Raw genomic sequence first — 12000 nt, 5'->3', positions numbered from 1 at the left:
AAAAAAAAAAAAAAAAAGAAAATGGAAGGGAAGAGTGGAGAAATAAGCATCTCCATTTTCATTCTCTTCCTATGCTCCAATTTCCTGCTGAGGCTTCCTATTAGCTAAAATCTACCAGAAGTCCCAGATTAAGGCAGCATGTGGATAAAATGCACAGAGGTCAGACTACTGGGACAGAGAGCAAGGTGGAGAGAGTGGAGAATGGATCTAGATGGTTACAATCACTTTGCAAGGTCACGGTGATGGATTGGGTCACTAACTGGATCAAAGTCGCTAAGTAATGGGGCAAAAGTTCAAATTCATGGTTGTCTGACTTTAGAGCCTAGGCTTTTAATCACTATGCCCTACTGCTAGGGCCTTCAAATGGCAAAAAGAAGGGAGATCATTCCAGGGAGCATAAAGATTATAAGAGGTAGAGAGGCAGGAGTGTGCAAGGCAATGACATTTACTAGATGTGCAACTTCCAACAAAGACTTCTCTGAATCTGTTTTCTCATCTATACAATGGCCTATATCACAAGATGTAGTCTTTTTCTCTCAATGAAGCTAATATAGTCAATTTCTTTATAACTATTCTGACACAGCCTTGAATAGAAATGAATTACCCAACCTCATGCTCAGAGACAGGATCTCTGCTCTGTCAGAGCTTAGTACATAGTGAAAAACTGTGTACTCTGTAAGCTACACATTATTAACCCAGGGTCAGAAAGAAAGTGGCCATGAAAATTTCCAGTATTTTCTCTTACTCTTTTTACTTCACATAATAGAGGTACCCACTCATTTCTCCAAACATTACTTAAGAAAATCTGTTTCCATAGCAATAGAAAAATTAGGAAACCTGATTTGATTTACTAAAGTTTCTTCATTCTGTAAAAGGAGACACTGTAACATAAAGATCAATAGCAGTAACTTTACAGAGGATTATTTCTGCTGACAACAAATGTGTATGATAGTAGCGGTGCTTATAAAAGTACATATGGTTCCAAGTCCCTGTTGGATCTAAAGATATGTCTTATAGTAGCTTACAAAATTTTCAGGAATTTCCTGTGCCAAAAACAAAGGTGATAAAAAGGACTGCAAATTGAAGAGAAAGCCAAGAGAGCCGGGGTCAAATAGAAAATGCAGATCAGGAGAAGTTTGGAAAGAAGTCCAAGGTTTAGCAGAGGGCTTTGGTTTCATTGACATATGATGCAACAGAGCATCAGACTGAGTGAAAAACCAAATTGCCAACGTTTCAATACAAGGACAGGAAGATATCATCTAGTTTGTTTCCTGGAAATAAAAAGAAAGAGAAATGGAAAACATGGAAAAATAAGAGATTTAAAAGATCAATTCAGAAGATCCAACATCCAACAAAATAGATTTGGGAAGAGAGAATAGAATAAACAGAAAAATAATCAGACCGATAAAACAATACAGTTTGCCCATACCAAAGAACAAATACAAAATGGATGGTTCTATAAAATGAAAGTAATATAAATGAACAAAGACCCAAACTTAGGAAAATCATTATAAAAATTTAAAACATAAAAAATAAAAAGCCGATCATAAAGTCTCCAGAGATAAATGCAGACATCTTGTCAGTAAAACTATATAGTACTAGAGAACAAGCTCTTTGAGTTCAAGGATCCAATTTTTAAATCTAGAATCTCATAGCTAGCCAAATTATCTATCAGTATGAGGAGCAGAATAAATATATTTTAAGAAAGGAAAAGACTCCAAAATTGGATCTCACATTCACCCTTTCCTAGACCGTCACTTACTGGAATAAACCAAGAAAGAGGAAGACATGGGATCCAACCAATTGTGTATCCAATGCAGGAAGACATAACATGGACCCCTGTGAGATAGCAATGTAACTAGTCCAGCCAATTAGGCAAGAATTCCCTGGGGAAGGTCTCTGGTCAAAGAGGGGGATGGCGGGTAGTAAGAAGCATTGATTGATAGCTGTTTTTGTTTTTGTTTTTAAAGGGTGAGGAAAATTAAATAGAATAAATATTAAAATGTAAGTCTCAGAAAACTAAGACTATGAACTATGACTAAGACTATGAACAATATAAAACACATACATACAAAGCAAATAAGAAACTTCAAAATAAATGTTACATGAGAACTATATAAGAAAGGCATAATCCAAATAGAAATGCAACCAAGGCCAGGTGCGGTGGCTCATGCCTGTAATCCCAGCACTTTGGGAGGCCAAGGGGGGCGGATCACGAGGTCAGGAGATCGAGACCACCCTGGCTAGCATGGTGAAACCCCGTCTCTACTCCACATACAAAAAATTAGCCAGGCATGGTGGCGGGCGCCTGTAGTCCCAGCTCTTCAGGAGGCTGAGACAGGAGAATGGCGTGAACCCGGAAGGCAGAGCTTGCAGTGAGCCAAGATCGTGCCACTGCACTCCAGCCTGGGTGACAGAGCAAGACTCCATCTCAAAAAAAAAAAGAAAAAAAGAAAAGAAAAAAAAAACGCAACCAAATAGAGGCATGATTTTCACCTGGAGGTATGGATCAGGGAAGATCTGGAGACAGGGAGGCCAGTTATGAAGCTATATCAGTTATCCAATTGAGAGGTAATAGTGGTCTGATCCAAGGTCATGGCAGTGGGATAGAAATAAGTGGGCAGATTTTAGAAATATTTAGACAAATTGGGAGGTCGATATCAGAGAAGGAAGTGTTAAGAAGTCACCATGGTTTTGATTTAGAAATCTGAGCATAAAATAGTACCATTCACTGAGATTGGGAACACTAAAGGAGAGAAAGGGTTGGAAAGTACAATGCTAAGAACATGTGAGTCTGAAATGCTGAAGGAACACCCACAAGAAAAATGACACATTAATAGCTGGGTATATTCTCTGGGGCTCTGGAGAACAATCTGATGTAACATGTGATATCCTAACCAACGGGAAAGGTTGGGTTAATAGTTAATGGCTGAAGGTTCTCTGAGCCAGACAAGCAAAATATCAATTTTAAAACTTCTAGGGCAAGTAATTTAGAATAGTAAGCAATAAAACATATGCAGAACCTTCCTAGAGCTATGTTCCATGTAGTTTTGATCCATACAGGTGCTGAATTTAAAAGAATGCATTTCATCCAACCACAATAATTTCAGAATAACAAGTATTTTACTTGTGTTTTCAAAAATTCCATGAAGTTGACACATATTCCTTTAAGAATAGTTACTTATTTCTGGACCCAATCCATATTTCTCACAGACTACAGCCAATCTCCTTAAACATCCCTAAAAAACTCATCCAGTTTTTATCTTGTACCTCTTGTTTCCCCCCACACCACCTCCCCACCGCCCCCCACCTACCACTTTTTTCTCAATCCTCCATCACAAAATCCCAAAAATTATTCAAGCAAATCAGGACTATAGTTGTAGAGTGGGGAAAAGAAATAGCCAGAAGTCAGCCAAGCTTGAGTCCTTTTTAGTGTTAGGGACAAAAATCTCATTCTGTATGCATTATTTCTAAATAATGTCCCAGCACCATTAAGCATTCAAAGTGGTTCATAGAAAAGTGCTTTCCAAAAGAGATCCAGCTTCCTGTCCACCAACAGGCCTCACAGGTGATACAATTCTAAATTTGGCCTTTACCTTGTCAATGTATCTCCACCGTCATCTGTCCTGAGAAGTCTGTCTCAAACTCACAGGAGATTGAAGTTTAACAATTCAATTAGACTGCTTCTCCTCCCACTCATCTTGAGAGATATTCCTTCCAGAGTATAGAATAATCATGTTTCCCCATTCAGGGTACCACCTTCTCATTAGCAGAACAGTTCATAATAAAAATGCTACTGACTGGCCGGGCACAGTGGCTCATGCCTGTAATCCCAGCACACTGGTAGGCCAAAGAGAGAGGACTGGAGTTTGAGACCAGCCTGGGCAACATAGCAAAATTCTGTCTCTACGAAAAATTTTTAAAATAAATAAGCCAGGTATGGTGGCATGTAACTGTAGTCCTAGGTATTCGGGTGGCTGAGGTGGAAGGATTGCCTGACCCGGGTGTTTGAGGCAGCGGTGAGCTATGATCATGCTGCTGTACTCCAGCCCAGGTGACAGAGTGAGACCTTTTTTAAAAAATTGCTATTTGGCTGCCAGGCGTGGTGGCTCACGCCTGTAATCCCAGTTCTTTGGGAGGTCAAGGAGGGCGGATCACGAGGTCAGGAGATCGAGACCATCCAAGCTAACACGGTGAAACCCCGTCTCTACTAAAAATACAAAAAATTAGCTGGGCGTGGTGGCGGGAGCCTGTAGTCCCAGCTACCCCGGAGACTGAGGCAGGAGAATGGCGTGAACCCGGGAGGCGGAGCTTGCAGTAAGCCGAGATCGCGCCACTGCACTCCAGCTGTCTCTTATACACATCTAGATGTGTATAAGAGACAGGCTGAGGCAGGAGAATGGCGTAAACTCAGGAGGCGGAGCTTGCAATGAGCCGAGATCGTGCCACAGCCTGGGCGACCAAGCCAGACTCCGTCTCAAAAAAAAAAAAAAAAAAAAAGAAAAAAAGAAAGAAAGAAAAAACAGAAAAGAAAAAAATGCCATTTGGCAAGCAGAGAATAAAAACAAATGGAAATACATATGATCTTAAGCAAAGTTTCATATTTATGCTACAGGTGGTGCTGTGGGTGAAGGATCACTGCCCCCCAATACCCTGAATTGAGTGGAGTCTGTGTGTGCCCTACTTCCCAGTCTCCAGGCTGCTCAACCGTAGTTCTCTCTTCTATTTATCCAGACTGACTGTCTTCTGTGTCCTCAACTTTTTCTCCATGTAAAGTACAATACAATTGGGTTTCAATTACTAAATTAAAATCACATTCTGGAACTGCCTGCTTGAAATTACACCCAGGTGACCTTAACTGGAGTTTTGTATGTTCCCAAACACTTCAGCCACATATTTACAGTCTCCATACTTACTCCCACAGATGGCGAACTTCCCCCATTTCCAATGTAAGAGGAAGCATCTCACTGCTGTCCCCATTGCATTGCTGCCATTCAACAGAACAAAAATCTATTAATATCTCTCAGGCATGTTGAATCAATCTCCCCCTCTCTCAATTTGTTTCAAATCTACGCTTCTAGTTACTCGGAAGTCATGGAAATGTAAAAATAAAGAACTTTTCATTTGTATGTATCAGGGTCACCAGTGAAAGCAGATACTAGTTAAAATGTTTGCAGAGGGCCAAAGTCTGATTTGGGTATTAGTTGGAGCTCTCTACTAGATGCTTTCATAGATTTTCCCCTTATTTTGCAAATATTACTTTGACGCAGCACAAATAGAATTCATGTTTCACAATTCACACAACTGATTGACTTGTTTCATGCTCTATAATAATTCCAGCCGCTATTTTACCTTTTATCCTTTCTCTCACAGTGTTAGCCTATCACTTGAGCATTTTGGAGGAGGGATGGGACTGTGTTAGAACACATCTGGCATGTAGTCAACCTGATTATTCAATATGGCGGGATAATCATTGGCTTCCTGTGCCCTCTGGCTGGACACTTCCTGCCAATCTTCTCCAGGTCTCACAGCGCTCCCTCCTTGTCAGTGGCAGAGACACAGATGTGTTTAGAGGCGGAAACACAGAAATAATCATTTAGTTTGATGACACAAAGGCTGAGTGAAAAATAATTCACCTGGACAGATAAGAAATGAGGTAGAAATGGGGAGAAGTTTTTTAAGACAGAGAAGAGGAAAGGGGTATATAATGGATTCTTCATTTCATATTCTGGCTCTTTCATGCCTCCCATTTAAGATATCAGCAACAAATTTCACTTAGGGTTCTGGCATCATTTTTGCTTAGAGTCTTGGGTCCTGGATGGAAGTCTGGAAAAGCTATTTAGATGTTAGCTCTTCCTCCAGCACTCCCACATGCACACAGAGAAACCCATATCCAGACATGATGGCACACCCACAGAGAAGCCACATGTGCACCTAAGAACACATGGACAGGCAGACAATAAAAACACCCAATTGCAGCAGAACCACCGAAGCTACAGATGCCTCATTCTGCAGACACCACATGTGCTTGCATTCTCACACCCACACAGACACAAAGACCCATATACAGATGCCACAGCCACACCCACAACCCTTATTTACTCAGCTATGACTTTCCCCTACATGCCTTATTTGAACACAAAACTGTCTCTAATTAGAATTTCCCAAATCCATCTTTGACTAATTGAAGTAATTGACTAATTGCTGTCTATGCAGCATCATGAAAACTCAATTCCTGAATTGCTCAAAATAACTGAGTGAAAGAGAAATAAGACACTGCTCACTAGGCAGCTGGGGAAACTAAACTTTGGGAAGTTAGGTGGAAGGGCTGTCAGGACTAATAAGTGCCCCACTGAGATTTCCAGTAGACAAACATCTGGATGATCTGGAAATAGTGACAATGCAGTAGTTACTAAGGAGATGATCACTGACACTAAACAGAGAAATAAAGTGTGACCTACTGTGGAAAGAAAATGAACTTTAAAATCAAACAGATTCAGATTCAAATCTAGCAATGCCGTTTACTAACTGTAAACTTGGGCAGGTTATATTTAATCTCTGAGTATCGATTTACACAACAATAAAATCTACTTTCCAGTACTCTTGTCAGACTTAAATGTAAAGATATACATAATGTGGCTCTTGCAGTGTTTAGCTTCATAAACATGTTTGCTTTTTGTTATTAAAGCTGTTCACAGCCGGGCGCGGTGGCTCACGCCTGTAATCCCAGCACTTTGGGAGGCCGAGGCAGGTGGATCACGAGGTCAGGAGATCGAGACCATCCTGGCTAACATGGTGAAACCCATCTCTACTAAAAATACAAAAACTTAGCCGGGCATGGTGGCGGGCGCCTGTAGTCCCAGCTACTCGGGAGGCTGAGGCAGGAGAATGGCGTGAACCCGGGAGGCGGAGCTTGCTGTGATCCCAGACAGTGGCACTGCACCCCAGCCTGGGTGAAAGAGCGAGACTCCATCTCAAAAAAAAAAAAGTTGTTCACAAAATTTCCTATGCACTGTCTAGGCAAAGGCAAGGCTTTACTTTTCAGACTCTCTAAACCAAAATAAGATAATATGCTCACTCTTTCCTCAGAGTAAAGTACCACTGGTAGGTAATATTTGATAGGGAAATAAATGAATGAATAAATAGCTGAATGTATAGAAGGATAGAACAATGAATGGGTGGATAGATAGATAATGGATGGATGAAGGTGACTTTTATTGTACATTGTTCTTCTTAAAATTACCAATATTGAGCACTGGATCTAGATTCAGTGGTCCTAGTGCTGTGAAGTTCTCAGTCTAGGAAAGATGCCTAGACAGAAAAATTCTAATAAAATGAGAGAAGTATTGCAAGGTTTTATTATAGGAGAGGAAAAAAGGTAACTTCTGGGGAGCAAGGGAATAATCTGAGAAAGTTCTTCAAAGCAGTGATATGTAATATAGGTCCTGAAGAATATGTAAGAGCTTATTGGACAGCAAATGAGGATAAATGCTGTATTTATTTATTTATTTATCTATTTTCAGACGGAGTCTCACTCTGTCGCCTAGGCTGGAGTGCAGTGGCACGATCTCAGCTCACTGCAAGCTCCGCCTCCCGGGTTCACGCCATTCTCCTGCCTCAGCCTCCCGAGTAGCTGGGACTACAGGCGCCCGCCGCCTCGCCCGGCCAATTTTTTGCATTTTTAGTAGAGATGGGGTTTCACCATGTTTGCCAGGATGGTCTTCATCTCCTGACTTCGTGATCCGCCCGCCTCGGCCTCCCAAAGTGCTGGGATTACAGGAGTGAGCCACCGCGCCCAGCCGATAAATGCGTTTTATGAAGAAAAAGAACACGGGCAAAGGAGCCTGGAAGGTGCATACCTGGGACAAAATGAGGAGGAGGCATAAGCAGAGTGACAAAGCTGGAAAAGTAGTTTGGGGAACTAGATTATGGAAGACCTCATATGAAGAGTATCTTTTCATACATTATTATCTTTAACACAGAAGGTGGCAGGCAGGGAAGGAGCACAGTTCAGATGTGTATTTTTAAAAGATCACTCTCACATAAGCATGAGGATGGATTGGAGCAGGAAGAGATTGAAGCCTGGACAGTCGGTTTAATTTCTTATCCTCTTTTATGTGCATATCTTAATGGTTTCCAAAAGGCAGGGAAACAGAATATAAGAAAGGGATATATTCAACATAAAATTATTAGATAGAATTGGTAGGAATTTGAGAATTGATTGAATTTGTGGAGTACGAAGGAAGAGTCACAGATGACTAAGAATACAAACATATGTGACTTGGTAAATGTTTCATTAACCAAAATAGAAGGCAGCTCCAGTTATTTATTGCTGCATAATGATTTACCCCAAAACTTAGTGACTTAAAATAACACAATCATTTTATTATCATTTCTTATGGTTTGAAAGTTGATTGTGCTTAGCTATGTGCGTCTTGCTTGGAATCTCTCATGTGTTGCAATCACATGGTGGCTGAAGCTGGAGGCATCTCCAGGCTTCCTCACTCATATGCCTGGACGTTCATATTGGCTTTCAACTGGGGCTTTACCTAGAACTGATGACCATTGCACCTACATGTGGCTTCTCTTTGTGGTCTAGGCTTTCTCATAGCATGGTGGCTGGATTCCAATAGCAAGTGTGCCAAGAGAACCAGGTGGAAGTGAATGGAAATTTTATGACCTAAGCTTGGAAGTTACATGAATTCATTTGTGACTCCAGCTACTTTGTGGTCAGGATAGTCACAAAGGTCCACCCAGGTCCACGGAGAGGACACATACCCCTAGCTCTCAGTGGGAGGAGTTACAAGGGCAGACTACAAAAAGGATGAGCCATATATTGTGGCAGTCATCATAGGAAAACATAATCTGCCAGAGCACACAGATGGAAAAGCAAGTTTGAGTTCTGCTTTGGATGTGTTGTATTTCAAATGCTGGTGGGACACTCAGATCAAGAAGATAAATGAAAAACAATAAATTTGGCTTTGGAGTTTAGGAGATTTGAGAGCTATCGGGGTATCTATGGTAATGGAAGTCATGGGAGTAGATGTTATGGTTATCTAGAGAATAGAGAAGGAAAGAGAAAAGGACCAGAAGGGAAGAGAAGGAAAATCAAGGGAGGGAAGGAGTGGAGAGGGAAGGGGAAGGAATGAGGGGAAGGGAGGAGAGGCCTGTAAGTTTCCTAGTGCTGCTAAAACAAAGTACCACAAACTGGGATTAAAACAACAGAAATATATTGTTTCACAGTTCTGAAGCCTAGAAGTCTGAAAACAAGGTGTTGGTAGGGCCGTGGTCCCTCCAAAGCCTCTAGTAGAGAAAATCTCCTTGCCTCTTCCAGCTTCTGGTAGCCCCAGGTGTTCCTTGGTGTGTGGTAGCATAACTCCAGTGTCTGTCTCTGTCTTCACATGGCTGACCTCTCTCTGTATGTGTCTACGTCTACATTTTCCTTGTCTTTTAAGGACACCAGTCATATCGGATTTAGGGCTCACCTTACTCCAGTATGACCTCATGTTAACTTAGCTAATTACAGCTGCAGTGACCCTATTTCCAAACAGGGTCATATTGTGAGGTACCAGGGATTAGGCCTTCAACATTTTGGGTGGTGGGTGTGGGGAGATAGAGGGATGACACAATCAACCAATAAAAAAAGGGGAGGATAAAAAAGGGGAGGATAAGAAAGGGAAGGAGTGGACAGAACCAAAACTCTGGGGATGCCATAATGTAAGGATGAGACAGAGAAAAAGGGACCACTGGGAAAAAATGAGAAGGAACAATCAGAGAGGGAGACATGCATCAAGGGTTTGCAGATGGAAGAAAAAATGTCAAAAAAATGTTGTCAAACAGTATTCATTTTTAAAAAAGGACTGAATAGCTTCTATTTGAGTCATGAACTGGGAGGTTATTAGAAACTTTTGTGGGATCAGATTTAGTAGAGTAGTGGGGGAAGACGCCAATCTGTGAGACACTAAGGAGTGAAAAGAAGATGAAGTGGCAATAGTCAGGCTACATAATGGGAGAGTGAGATTTCACAGAAACTCCTTTACGGAGCTTTCCCCAAAGTTAGCACTAGCAATCTGGTTCTCCTGTTAGCCCAATTCCACATACAAAACTAAAAGAAAAACTTGAAAGTAAGAGGGAGAGAAAAATGACATAATTGTGGAGAGCAAGCTGGGACTTCCATTTTTGGAGCTTTCTTGTGGTTTCCCTATAGCTGGAAAAGTGGCTTCCTGGGTATGGTCTGGTCCAGGATAAATGCATAATGGAGAGCTGTTCACAACAGAGAGAATTACAGAGGCAGGGATGGGACACTGCACAGAGAAAACAAGTGATTAACTTAAGGAATAATATCAAAGGTTTGGAGAATGGAAGGAGGCTGCAAATGCCAGGAGAAAAAGGATGTGGCCAGAGCTGGGCTTAATTGTTTATTTCCTAGATGCCTAAGGAGCATCCAAGCAGAGAGGCAGTTCTGGGCAGCTTCCTTTAAAACTGTAGTTTCTACGACAGACTGGTCAAAGCACACTTTTTAATTTTCCAGCACTCTTCAAATACCTGTTCCACCCACCAGACCCAAGCTCCTCAACTTTCTTGTTCATCTCTGAATCTCCTGCTCCTCTTCCACATTTTATTCTCATACTGCTCTGCTTTCTTTCATTAAATATTTCTAACTTTTGCTTTTCTCTATTCCTTTTCTTCATCTCAGAGTTGGCCTAATCATGGCACAAATAAAGGAGTACTCTGTTCCACATCTTTTATGAAACTTTTGTTCCATTTACAAAATGGAGGTTATTAGTCTTGACTCTTGATTCTTGAGGCAGATAAGAATTTTGGTTTGGGATTTGCTTCAGAGGGAGTTTTGTTCTAATTGTTGTTTGAGTGCACGTGGTACTAGTGATCCATCTCCCAATTTGTTAGCTTACTGGGAGGAAGAGGGTAAGGGTGGTTGGTAAGCCCATTTATTCCAACCTGTATGGGATAATAAGCAGAAAGATATCTTCAAATACTCAGATGAAAGAACAAACAGTAAATGTGTTAAGAAATGTAGCTCGCCACACATTATACAAGTACTGTAACTCACATGAAATATAATGAGTGATATAACTTGGGAGGCCACAGAGCACAGTGAATGAGAGGGCAGATGCTGGAGTCAGAAGCTGTTGGTTCAAATTTTACCTCTCCTGGAGCTTATTATTCAATGTCTCTGTAAATCAGGACCCACAGTCATAAAGTGGAGATGACAGTAATAATAACGCCAAACCCATAGAGTTAATAAGACTAAATGACTTAAGATTTTAGAACAATATCTGGCACATGGCAATACTATGTAAATGTCATTTATTATTATGCAAATTAACTAAGCACCTGAAATTAGTTTTGTTTTAATTGACAGATAAAACTGTATGTACAGTCATGTGTCACTTAACAGGTCTAAGAAATGTGTTTTTAGGCAATTTTGTGATTGTGTCAACATCATAGCGTGTACTTACACAAACCTAAATGGTAGAGCCTACTACACACCTGAGCTGTTGGGGGTAGCCTATTGCTCCTAGGCTACAAACCTGAACAGCATGTTACTGAACTGAATACTGTAGGCAATTATAACACAATGGTATTTGCGTATCTAAACATATCTAAACATGGAAAAGGTAAAGTATTATAATCTTATGAGACCATCATCTACGTGGTCTGCCATTGGCTGAAACATCATTATGTGGAACATGACTGTATTTATCATGTACAACATGACTTTTGAACTATATATACATAGTGGAATGACTAAGTTTAGCTAATTAACATATACATTACCTCACACAGCTATTGTGTTTGTGGTGAGAACATTTTATATCCACTCTTGTAGCATTTTTCAAGAAAACAACATATTGTTAACTATAGTCACCTTGTTGTACAATGTATCTCTTAAACTTATTTCTCCTACCTAACTTAAATTCTGTATCCTTTGACCAACATTTTCCTACCACCCTCCAACCACCCCTGCCCCTGGTAACT

Source organism: Mandrillus leucophaeus, unplaced genomic scaffold (assembly GCF_000951045.1).
Source record: "Mandrillus leucophaeus isolate KB7577 unplaced genomic scaffold, Mleu.le_1.0 Scaffold207, whole genome shotgun sequence".
Taxonomy (NCBI): domain Eukaryota; kingdom Metazoa; phylum Chordata; class Mammalia; order Primates; family Cercopithecidae; genus Mandrillus; species Mandrillus leucophaeus.
This window is presented reverse-complemented; position numbering follows the sequence as displayed.